Source organism: Euprymna scolopes, chromosome 27 (genome assembly GCF_053919585.1).
Source record: "Euprymna scolopes isolate OS-2025 chromosome 27, ASM5391958v1, whole genome shotgun sequence".
Taxonomy (NCBI): Eukaryota; Metazoa; Mollusca; class Cephalopoda; order Sepiida; family Sepiolidae; genus Euprymna; species Euprymna scolopes.
In genome coordinates, this window is record NC_136508.1 from 90,622,197 (window position 1) to 90,636,004 (window position 13,808).

Here is a 13,808-nt window from a genome sequence, read left to right on the forward strand (position 1 = left end):
GATGCTGAAAAAATATTCTGATTTACTTACAATATGAGAAAATAAGATGGTAAAAAATATTCTGATTTACTTAATTACAATATAAGAAAATAAGATGTTAAAAAATAGCGTGATTTAGTAATTGCAATATAAGGAAAGGGGAAGTCAAAAAATTCTGGTATACTTAATTACAATACAAGAAAATAAGATTTTCAAAAAATATTCTTAATAGCAATATAAGAGAATAAGATGTTAAAAATATTCTTATTTACTTAATTACAATATAAGAAAACAAGATGTTAAAAAATATTCTGATTTTTAATTGCAATAAATGACAAAAGATGTTAAAAAAATATACTGATTTATTAATTGCAATAAAAGAAAATAAGATATAAAAAATTAATTCATAAGAAAATAAGATGTTAAAAGAATATTCTGAATTTTTAATTGCATGGTCAAAAAATAATCTGATTTATTAATTGCAATAAAAGAAAATCAGATATTAAGAAAAAATATTCTGATTTATTATTTAGGATATAAGATAAGACGTTTAAAGAATATTCTGATTTATTAATTGCAATATAAGAAAAAACGATGGTCGAAAGATAATCTGATTTATTAATTGCAATAAAAAAAATAAGATGTTAAAACAATATCCATATTAACGGCAATAAAAGAAAATAAGATGTTTACAAAATAGTCTGATTTACAAAATTACAATATAAGAAAATAAGATGTTAAAAAATATTCTGATTTCTTAATTGCAATGTAAGAAACAACGGTGTTAAAATATATTCTGATTTATTTACTGCAATATCAGAAAATAAGAAGTTTAAAAATATTCTGATTTATTAATTGCAATAAAAGAAAATAAGATGTAAAAAATTACAATATAAGAAAATAAAGTGTTAAAACAATATTCTGATTTATTAATTGCAATATGAGAAAATAGGCTGTTAAAAAAGATTCTGATTTATTTATTGCAATAAAAGAAAAGATGTTAAAAAACATAATTTATTTATTCCAATAAAGGAAAATAAGATGTTAAAAATATTCTGATTTATTAATTATAATAAAATTAGATGTAAAAAAATTACTATATAAGAAAATAAGATGCTAAAAAATATTCTTAATTATTAATTGCAATATAAGAAAAAAGATTTTAAAAATTACAATATTAGAAAATAAGGTGTTAAAAAAAATGAATATTTTTTTTTATTAATTGCAATAAAAGAAAATAAGATGTTAAGAAAAAATATTCTGGTTTTTTAATTGCAATGAAAGAAAATCAGATGTAAAGAAAAAATTCTGATAAATTGATTGCAATAAAAGAATATTTTTAGCATCTTTTTAGATGTTAAAAAATATTCTGATTTTTTTATTGAAATATAAAAAAAATAAGATGTTAAAAAATATTCTGATTACAATAAAAGAAAAAAAGAAAAATATTCTGATTACAATAAAAGAATAAAAGATGTTAGAAAATATTCTGATTTATTTATTGCAATAAAAGAAAATAAGATGTTAAAAAATATTGATTCATGCAATATAAGAAAAAACGATGTTAAAAAATATTCTGATTTATTTATTGCAATAAAAGAAAATAAGATGTTAAGAAAAAATATTCTGTTTTTTTAATTGCAATAAAAGAAAATAAGATATTAAAAATATTCTGATTTATTAATTGCAATAAAAGAAAATCAGATGTTACGAAAAAATATTCTGATTTTCTAATTGCAATAAAAGAAAATAAGATGTTAAAAAATAATCTTATTAATTAATTGCAATATAAAATATAGGATGTTAAACAATATTCCGATTTATTAATTGCAATAAAATAATATGAGATGTTAAAAAACATTCTAATTTATTAATTACGATATAAATGAGATGTTAAAAAATATTCTGATTTATTAATTGCAATATAAGAAAATAAGAGGCTACAAAATATTCCAATACATTTATTGAAATAAAGGAAAATAAGATGTTCAAAAATATTCTGATTAATAGATTGCTATAAAAGAAAAATATGTTAAAAAATATTCTGATATATCAATTATAATAAAAGAAAATAAGATGTTAAAAAAATATTCTGATTCACTTAATTACAATATGAGAAAATAAGATGTTAAAAAATATTCTGATTTATAAATTGCAATATAAGAAAATAAGATGTTTAAAAATATTCTGATTTATAAATTGCAATAAAAGAAAAAAAGATGGTAAAAAATATTCTCATTTATTTATTCCAATGAAGGAAAATAATGTTAAAAATATTCTGATTTACTTAATTTCAATACAAGAAAATATATGTAAAAACAATATTCTCATTGACTTAATTACAATATAAAAAAATAAGATGTTAAAAAATATTCTGATTTATGAATTGCAATATAAGAAAAAAGGATGTTAAAAAATAATTTGGTTTATTAATTGCAATAAAAGAAAAAATATGTTAAAAAATATTAATTGCAATAAAAGAATATAAGATGTTAAAAAATATTCTGATTCACTTAATTACAATATGAGAAAATAAGATGTTAAAAAATATTCTGATTCACTTAATTACAATATGAGAAAATAAGATGTTAAAAAATATTCTGATTTATAAATTGCAATATGAGAAAATAAGATATTAAAAAATATTCTGATTTGTTAATTGCAATAAAAGAAAAAAGACGTTAAAAAATATTCCGATTTATTTATTGCAATATAAAAAAAATAGGATGTTAAAAATATTCTGATTTATTAATTGCAATAAGAAAAAACAGGTGAGAAAATATTCTGATTCACTTAATAACAAAATAAGAAAATAAGATGTAAAAGAATATTGGGATTTACTTAATTGCAATATAAGGAAATATGATGTTAAATAAATATTCTGATTCACTTAATATATGAAATTATATTATAAGAAAATAAGATGTTAAAGTATATTCTGATTTACTTAATTGCACTATAAGAAAAAGATGTTAAAGAATATTGTTATTTACATAAATGCAATATGAGATAGTAAGATGTTGAAAAATATTCTGATTTACTTAATTGAAATAAAAGAAAATGTGATGTTAAAAAATATTCTTAATTACTTTATTACAATATAAGAAACAAAGATGTTAAGAAATATATCCTGATTTACTTCATAACGATATAAGAAATTGAGATGTTACAAAAGTATTCCGATGTATAATTACGATATACAAAATACAAAATAAGATTAAAAATATATTTTTATTTACTTAAGTAATATAAGATAATAAAATGTTAAAAAAATATTCTGATTTACTGAATTGAAATATGATAAAATAAGATGTTTCAAAAATATTGTGATTTACTTAATTGCAATATAAGAAAATGAGATGTTAAAACAATATTCTGATTTACTAAATTGTTATATTATAATTAATATGTTAAAAATATTGTGACGTTACAATATAAGAAAAAAAAGGTGAAAAAATATTCTGATTTACTTAATGTCAAAATAAGAAAATAAGATGTAAAAATATTGGGATTTACTTAATTGCAATATAAGGAAATATGATGTTAAATAAATATTCTGATTTACTTAAATAAGAAATAAGATATATAAGAATATTGGGATATAAGAAAATAAGATTTTAAAAATATTATGATTTACTAAATTGCAATATGAGAAAAAATGTTAGAATAATTTGATTTACTTTACAATATAAGAAAATAAGATGTTTAAAAAATATTCTGATTCATATAATTACAATAAAAGACATAAGGTGTATAAAATATTCTTTTTTTTTTTTTTTAATTACAATATAAGAAAATAAGATGTTAAAATATATTCTGATTGTAATATTATAAAGGAGATAATATAAATATTGTGATTTACTTAATTACAACATAAGAACATATGATGTTAAAATATATTCTGGGTTACTTAATTAAATGGGAACATAAGAGGTTAAAAATATTTTGATTTACTTTATTACACTATATGAAGATGAGATATTAAAAATATTCTGATTTACTTACAATATAAGAAACAATATGTAAAAAAATATTTTGATTTAAGGGATAACTTAATTACGATGTAATAAATTAGATGTTAAAAAATATTCTGATTTACGTTATTTTCAATATACCAAATGAGATGTTAAATAAATACTGTGATTTACTTAATTGCAGTATAAACAAAAAAGATGTTAAAAAATATTCTCATTTACTTAATTACAATATAAGAAAATAAGATGTTTAAAAAATATTCTGATTTATTAATTGCAATAAAAGAAAATAAGAGTTTAAAAAATATTTTTATTTACTTAAATATAAGTAAATAAGATGTAAAAAAAATATTCTGATTCACTGAATTGCAATATAAGATAATAAGATGTAAAAAAAATATTCTGATTTACTTAATAACAAAATAAGAAAATAAAGTGTACAAAATATTGGGACTTAATTGCAATATAAAACGTTAGAAAATATTCTGATTTACTTAATTACGATGTTAAAAAATATACTGATTTACTTAAATGCATTAAAAGAAAATGATATTAAAAAATATTTTGATTTATTTTTATATATATATATATATATATATATATAAGAAAATACGATGTTAAAATATATTCTGATTTACTTAATTGCAATATAAGATAAGATGTGAAAGTAATATTTAGATTTACTTAACTGCAATAGAGGATGTTAAAAAATATTGTGATTTATTGATAATATAAGAAATATGATGACAATATAAGAAAATAAGATGCTGAAAAATATTGCGATTTATTTTAATGCAATATAAGAAAATGAGATGTTCTGTTTTACTTAATTGCAATATTATAATAAAGATTTTTTTAAATATTGTGATTAACTTAATTACAATATAAGAAAATAAGATGTAAAAATAAATTTCTAATTTAATTACAATATAAGAAAATAAGATGTTAAAAAATTTTCTGATTTAAATAATTGCAATATAATAAAAAAGATTTTTAAAATATTTTGATTTACTTAATTGCAATATAAGAAAATAAGATATTAAAAAATATTCTGACTTAATTACAATATAAGAAAAAAAAAGGTGAAAAAATATTCTGCTTTACATAATATCAAAATAAGAAAATAAGATGTAAAAAAAATATTGGGATTTACTTCATTGCCATATAAGGAAATATGATGTTAAATAAATATTCTTATTTGCAATATAAGAAAAAAGATGTTAGTAAAATAATCCGATTTACTTATTTACAATATAAGAAAATTAGATGTTTAAAACATATTTTGATGTACTTAATTGCAATATTATAAGAGATATTAAAAATATTGTGTTTTACTTAATTACAACATAAGAAAATATGATTTAAAAAAATATTCTGATTTACTTAATTGCAATATAAGAAAATAAGATGTTAAAAAATATTGTTATTTATTTAATTACAATATAAGAAAATGAGATGTTAAATATTGTGATTTACTTAATTACAATATATGAAAATAAGATGTTAAAAAAATATTCTGATTTATTTAATTATAATTGTTATACCGGCCTTCCTTTATTTACACCGATTAGCACTATAAATAGCGCTAGTAATTCCAACACCGGTGAGAGAGATGTGTCTGCACGTCAACTGCTAGTCGAGTGCCCAGCAGATATACATGCTTTGTACATTATTCTTAATACACTTGTTCCTTAACCGAACCTCGACTTGATTGTTCTTATTTTCACTGTTATTCCATGACACAACAGATTGGCGACAAGGAATCGAAACGATCTTCACTGCAGAGAATCACCAAACGTGATTGAAATAAAGATTTGTATAATCTGTATGGCAGAACACCTCGTCATTTCAACAGATATTTGGATATGCAAGAATTAACAGCGAATTAATTACTACAATAGTAATTTGGCGACAGGAAAAAACTTGCTCCCAAAATCTTACAGTGAAAAACGTGAATGTTATCTATTATTTTATAATTAAACACACTTAACAAGTGTTTTAGAAAGGGAAAATAGGTTCATTTTTTTCTGTACCAGAAGGCATTTTTCTTAAGAGTATTTTCTTCTATCCAAAACCAACTAGCAAATACCACGTAAACTTATCGTTATTTCGATAACATCTGGGATTTGAAAAAAAAAAAAAACACACTTGACTTTGTCAAGAGAAAAAGAGATAGACTGTGAAAAATAATTATTCGTGTACATCATTTGTGCTTAGCAAACACATAAAGAATCAAGTCATGTTTTGCAAAAGACAAAGAGGGTAAAAAAAACTAAAGTTTCCCATACGAATTTTATGACGGCATGACGGATTTTATTTTTGCTACATAAAAACACGTGCAAATACAAAAATGTTAAACAAATGTTATTTCACTAAATTGTTTCTAGTAAGACTAGAAATATAGCATTCAACAAATTAATTACAAAAGGACTTCTAAACTGTTGTTCTTCAAACAAAAGAATTGGGAAAGAAAACTTGGTTGATTTTATTTTTACTAAGGAATATTTATTTAATACAAGCATAAATTGTAAACTGCATTCGTATGATGGATGTGAAATTCAAAGATGCACTGTTGGAATTGTTCCAATTCCAGGCAGAGCAAAATCTCGCGTTGCAAAAGCAGCAAATTCAACAAGTAGAAAGAGAAGAGAGATTTAAACAAGCATTTGAAGAAAAAATGCTTCAACAACAGAAATGCTTAGAGGAAATATTGATGAAAACACAGGAGCAGACGATAATCATAACAGGATGCGCAGATAGATCGAGTGCAATAAAGAATACAGAACCGGACCTGTGATACGACATTATGTATATATATATAATGTCGTATCACAGGTCCGGTTTTGTAATGAATACTCTTAAGACATGAGGTTACGAGTAACTGCTTTATTCAGCCATATTATATATATATATATATATATATATATATATATATATATATATATGCATTACTTATTGTCTATTTGAATAGTAAAAAGTCCTTGTATTTCTGGGGGGCTCGCCGTGTTCTTTTGGGTTAGTCCTGGGTTGGTATTTCTGGCTGTTGGTTCGATTCAATTGGTTGATTTGGGTTGTCTGATGGGATGTATCCATCATTGATGTTAGATTGAGTTCTGGCCTCCAATGGGTCAGTTTACTGTTGGGACGGTGGTGTTATATTATCCCAACTGTTCTGTTGCATGGGTGCGTTAAACATGGTTTGTCTCCGAGGATTATGTAGCTCTTGTAGGTGTCGTCTGTTGTGTCTCAGCAATTTTCCATCACTCTGCATTTTGACGATGTAGCTGGGTGTTTCGGTGCATTTCTCGACCACTGTCACCGGTTGCCAGGTGTCGTTTTCCTGTATAACAGGCACTTTACTACCAACAATTGGCCCACAATCGTTCTCTGATCTCATTATCTTTTGGAGTATCCATGTTTAACAAGGTTGGGAGTCTTGATCTTATTTTCCTATTGTATAGGAGTTCTGATGGGGATGGCGGATGGCTGTCAAGTGGAGTTGTTCTGAGGCATAGAAGAGCCATTTGACAATCCAATTTTGATTGTTTGGCTTTCGTAAATGTTCTCTTTACAGTTTGGACCATGCGTTCTATAAACCCATTTGATTGTGGGTACCTGGGACTTGATGTGGTGTGAGTGAATTCCCATTCTGTGGCAAAGTTATGGAATTCGTTGGATACAAAGTACCTGGCATTATCCCTGTATAGCTTTTCAGGTATGCCATGGACGGCAAAGATTGCTTTGAAGTATTCGATATAACTGGTGCTAGTTATGCGTTTTAGTGTTTTAATGAATGGCATTTTGCTATATTGATCGGCAATCAGTAGGAACTGTTAACCATTAAATTCAAAAATGTCATCTGAAACGGTCACATTGCATGTTCCTTGATGATCATTGTTTCCTTAGAGTTTTTTCTCTGATGGTCTCTGCAGATCTCACACGTCCTCACTAGTGTTTCTATATCCTTGTATCTCCAAAATACACTGTTTTTTGCCCTCAGTTGACATTTCTCGATGTGCATCGTGAATTCTTTGTAGTATTGTATGTTGTATACTTTTGGGTATGACTAAGGACTATCCCTTCATGATCATTCCATCCTGTACCGTAGGCATTCTTTTAGTGATCAGTAGATTCTAATTTTTTTTGGTGTATTCTTTATGTCATCTGGCCATCCACTCAATATCACCTGTTTGAGATCTCTTAGTTCTTCGTCTTCCTCAGTTGCGTTTTGCAATTCTATATGAGCTGTCATGTTTATGGTGTGTATTGTTAGATCCAGCTCGATTTCCTTGCCTGAAGTATGTTGGGTTCTTGATAAGTAATCCGGTATGCACATTTCCTTTCCAGGCTTGTATTTGATTTTTTTTTTTTTTTTTTTTTTTTTTTTTTACATAGGCATCACCACTTATCAAGGCCAAGAGGCCACTCAAGGATAAGGGTTAAAGAGTGTACAGTAGAAATTGGACAATATAGTAATCATTAGTAATGAAAATTTGGTAAATTTGATAACGTATATGGAACGGCTCATCAAGAACTTATTTACTTTAGACTTGAACACAACCATATTGTAGTCAGCAGGAAAACGGAAGACAATTCCACAGGCGTGCAGTTCTAAGAAAGAAGCTTTGTTCATGGAATCTACGTTTAGGTTTAGGCACAGATAAAGAGTGGGGGAAATTATTGATAGTGTTTACAGCTAGACGAGTGTTTCTTGTGAAAGTTTGGCGAGGGGGGGACCATAGATTGAAGCTCAGTCGAACACTTTCCATGAAAATAACGATACATCAGAGACAAACTCGTAACATCTCTTCTGTGAGATAGAGGTTGCAAGGAAGAGAAAAGGACATCTCCTACGAGGCTACGAAGTATATTTTGAACTCTATCAAGGCAGGACAAGTCCTTTCTAGCAGCTCCTTCCCAGATGTGGCAACAGTATTCCATCCTTGGACGTACCTGGCTCTTATATAGATAGAGAATAGCATCAGCAGTGAGATATTTACCGGATCGATAGAAAGATCCCACCATTTTTCCAGCGGGCTTGGCAACAGATTTGATGTACGTGTTCCATTTAAGATAAGGAGTAAAGGTCAAGCCCAGAAGCTTGTCAAAACTTGAGGCCTCCTGAAGACGAGAGCCATTCATTTCAATTGATGCCAGATGTAGATCAGAATGTTGATGATGTAAAGAGAGAAGCTTGGTTTTAGATGCATTAAAAGTAACCAGCCACTCCGTACCCCATTGTACTACATGCTCAAGATCAGAGGAGAGAAAATTGGAGAGAACTTGGTCGTTTACTGTCTTAGATGTGCTACCATAAATGGTAGTGTCGTCAGCATAAATGTCTACAAATGGTGTAAGGATGTGATTTGGAAGATCATTAATGTAGATCAGGAAAAGAGTTGGGCCCAGGATGGACCCCTGAGGGACACCAGCATTAATACTGTGAGCTTCTGATTTTTGCCCCTCAACTACTACTCTTCTGAAAGAAATGATTTAATAATTGAGAAGACTTTTCCAGCTATACCATAGCTAGCGATCTTATGAAGTAAACCTTTATGCCATACCCTATCAAAGGCCTTAGATATGTCAAGAGCAATTGCCCTAGAAAGGTTGCCTCCGTCGAGAGATCTGCTAATTCTATGAGATATAACTGTAAGCACATCTGCTGTAGATCTAGCAGAATGGAAACCATATTGAATGTCACTAAGAAGGTTATTTTTGTTGAGATGGTTGATTACTTCTGTATTTAACACAGATTCCAGCAACTTACTCATGACGCACAGGAGACTTATTGGCCTGTACTGAGAGGGGGATGAGCGATCACCTGAATTCTTAAATACAGGGCATACTGATGAAATTTTCCAGGGAGATGGGAAACTATTCTCCTTAAGACAACGTTTAAACAGTTTTGTAAGTATGGGCGCTAGTTCAGGTTGAAGTTTTTTGAGTACTATAATTTGAATACTGTCAGGGCCAGTTGCTTTACTCGAATCAAGGTTTTTGATTAGCTTGGCAACATCACGTACAGATATACGTATATCACATAGCGTGTTTTCTGATACAGGAGGAAATATTGGGGGTTGGCGGCCTTGATCGCAAAGGGTAGAATTAGCTGCAAAGTTCTTGACAAAGAGTTTGGCTTTGTCTGATGCTGACAAGATTACCTCAGGTCCATTGATAATAGTTGGGATGGAGCACACGCTTCTGTTCAGGATTCTGTTTGCTATTTGCCAAAACTGGTGGGAACCAAGCCGCTGCTCAGCTACTTTGGACTTAACAGATTGAGCATACAACTCTCTTGCGTTCTTTATTACTTTCTTACAATGGTTGCTGGCAGTCCTGAAAGCGGCTTTAGTTTCCATACATCTATTACGTTGGAAACAGTGGAAAAAGTGGTTTCTGTGCGCAATGGCAGCAGCACATTCTGGAAAGAACCATGGCTGGCTGTTAGGTTTTTGCTGAAACTTTTTCGAGGGTATGAAACGGTCAATACCTACAATTAACCATTCCGTCAGGTCTAATACTATAGAGGACACATCCTTTTTAAACATGGAATGCAGAGGTAGATCAGATATAAATATACGGAAGCTATCCCAGTCAGCTTTAGTGTATCGATATACTGTACGATGGAGAGGTATGTCTGGAGACTTATTACATTTCATTTTTATCTTAATTGATACAACAGAGTGGTCGGAAGATCCAAGAGGCGATAGAACAGAAACTGAACATAGTTCAGGGCAAGTTGTGAGAAAAAGGTCTAGTAGGCTCGCATACTGGCCGTCATTGTCGGGCACACGGGTGGGTTCCTGAACAATCTGAGTGAGGTCATAGGCAATGGAGAAATCATGACAGAACCTCCCCTCATCATTGGTCTTGTTTGAGTGGGTCAACCATTCCACATTATGAACATTGAAGTCTCCACATACGTGAATGTTAGCTGAAGGATAAGCAGATAGGACTTGGTCAATTTTCTCAGATATGCTTTTAAAGATAGTAACTCCGCTGTTGTGGGGGCGATAGAGAGTAAATATAAATGCAGTAGTGTGAGCTAAAGCAACCCGGAAGCACATATAGGATAAGTTAGGATCTTTCCTGGAGATGTCCCTACCACATGAAAAGCTATCTTTAATATAGGCACATATTCCATGCCCATGGCGATCTTGGGGGTCAGATTTAGAAGTTAAGTTAGAGTATCCTTTAATTGCGAACTCTTCTTAAAAATAAAAGGTCTGGTTTAGTCTCCTGTAATTGGGTTTCAACCTCTGGAAGGTTAGAACGTAGACCCCTGATGTTGAAGAAGGAGACATGGTAGTAGGGGTCTACGTTGGAAGTTGGAGAACCGGGTTTAATCGTGTATTTTTTCTTGAAACTTGTCAGGATGAAATTTTGGAATTTGTGGACTAGGTCGTCAGATTTACTTAGAGCAGGACAGAGAGGGGAAACTAAGAGAGAAAAGAAACGAAGAATTTTTTTTTTATTTGTAGCTAATGATAAGGTAAAGCCGTAACAATTACCCACTAGTATGGCATCGAGAGGCCCCACCAGAAGCTACTGCATGGTCCAGAATCCATTCACCAAATGGCAATACAGCAGCCCCAGTACTTTGCACCTGCTGATAGGACAGCCTCCTCAGTGGTTAATCCAAGGTTCGGGTCCCTGACTATCAGGCGGATAACGTCAGCCCAGACAAAACGTTTACCTCCAGCACCCTTACTAGTGACATGGCTACAAGGATAGACATAGAAACAGAAAATTTCCGCCATCTCTGCCAACTGTTTGCGCAAAATACTGCCAACCTAGAAAACAGCTTTTTCTTCTCCCTTTGTTAGAAAAATCACTCATTAAAAAATGAGGACGGAGGGACAAATAAGAAGAAGCGAGAGTAACAGGAGCTGCTGATAACACATCCACAATGCGTTTTCTACTCTCAATTTAAAAAAAAAAAAAAAAAAAAAAAAGTATTCTACTTAATAAAAGTCCAACAAATGTGTTTAAGGGAAAGTATGGTTATAGATTCCCCTCTCACGAACTAAGAATGAGTACAATTTCATAATCTATTTTTGCAATTAACTCGGTAGATAAATAAACATTTATGGACGAGAAAAGAAGCTAGCATTTGCGCGTCGTATGGTTACAACCTTAGTAGCATCCTTTGTAGTCGGGGGGGGGGGCTTGTGAAATGGTCTTGTTTTGAGTGTTTATGATCGGATTCGACCTGTATTTTTTTTTCATATATATAGGTGTGGAATCTTTCGCATCCAAACACTACTGCTAGCAACTCTCTTTCTATGTTGGCGTAATATGATTCAGTCTCGGTTAATCTTTTGCTAGCACAGGCAATGACTTTGTTGTTGTTTATGAGTGCCGCTCCTAGTCCTAGCATGCTTGAATCGACTTGGGTGACTGTTTCTGCATTCGGGTCAAAATAGGCTAAGCAAAGTTTTTCGTAGATTTGATCTTTTAGCATTTGGAAGGTTTTACTGTCTGTTTCATTCCACTGAAATTCCGCATCTTTTTTTAGTAGCATTCGCAGTGGTGCTGTGTTGTATATTGGCTTATATTTTAAGAGATGATATATTAAAAACGTGTCATGTGTTATCTAGTGGATGTGAGATATTGTTCTTTTAAAAGACAGATAATAAAAGTATAAATTGTATGTTTAGCCAGGAAGACATGATATTGACGTGTAAACCGAGTCATGTTGTATCAGACTTATCACACGGGATATTTTTACAGAAGAATAATATATGCTTCATACCTTTTTCTTGAAGAGTTCTTGCTGCTCCGTGATGAACCATGAAGCGATCAGCACCATACAATTGAGACATCTGTTCTTATTTGTGAAACCATAAAACAACTCTTTATATTTTTATAATATAAATTCATTACAGTTGTCTCAAATGGTTTTCACAGGATCTACAGTTCGTCTACATGTTTTATTCTTACAGCTCGCTCCCTAGCTGTCTGTCCACCCCTGTCTAAATGTCTGTCTGCTCTGGTGGTCAATTCTCAACTCTCCGAATCTCTCCAAAACTAACTACATCATGTTTTACGTCACCTAATTACATGTCTCAGATCAACCTAATGTCCACAACTAGTTATTTGTTTATTCAAAACCCCAAAATAATGTTTACATCTATTTTCTATTTTCACATTCCTTTTGCGATTCACACATCAATCATTTCTTCCCCAATTGTTTATTCTTCTAATCATAACTGATCCAGCGATCATCCGTCGCTGAAATCAATTAATAATAATACAATAACAATAATAATAATGTTTTGACCCTTGACCCCGCTTGCCACAGTTAACAGATACTACGCTATGATCACAGCCTAAAGGGTCACTCCTTTCTCCCCTATTTTCAAAAATGTAGGGCATACATTTTTCCTATACGCCCTATTCTCACCTTATTCTTCACACCTGCGAGCCAGGAAAATGTCAAATAATATCTCTGCTATGCATTGTCAATATATTTTCATCCTTTTTTCAATAAATATACGGCGCAGACATATGTTTTCTATGTCTCCTGTCTTAAATAATTTATTCGGCCGAACCCTTTTTCACGGCACATGTGGCATCATTCAGGGATGTGGGTACAGTAACTTCATGTTCGTTAACAGCTGCCACGTCAGCCATCCCAGGCCAATTCCAATATGAAGGCGCCTCCCGCCTTATCTCAAAAATAATTTTGATGAGATCTCATCCGACAGATTCCTGACTTCTTTTATACAGGCGTTATTCTCTAAACCTTTAATTCATAATAGGGGAACATTTTACTTCTAAAGTTCTTACGTATCAGCGGCATCTGTTCTTTTTTTTTATTCTTTCTCCTACTTCAGATTCACTACATAG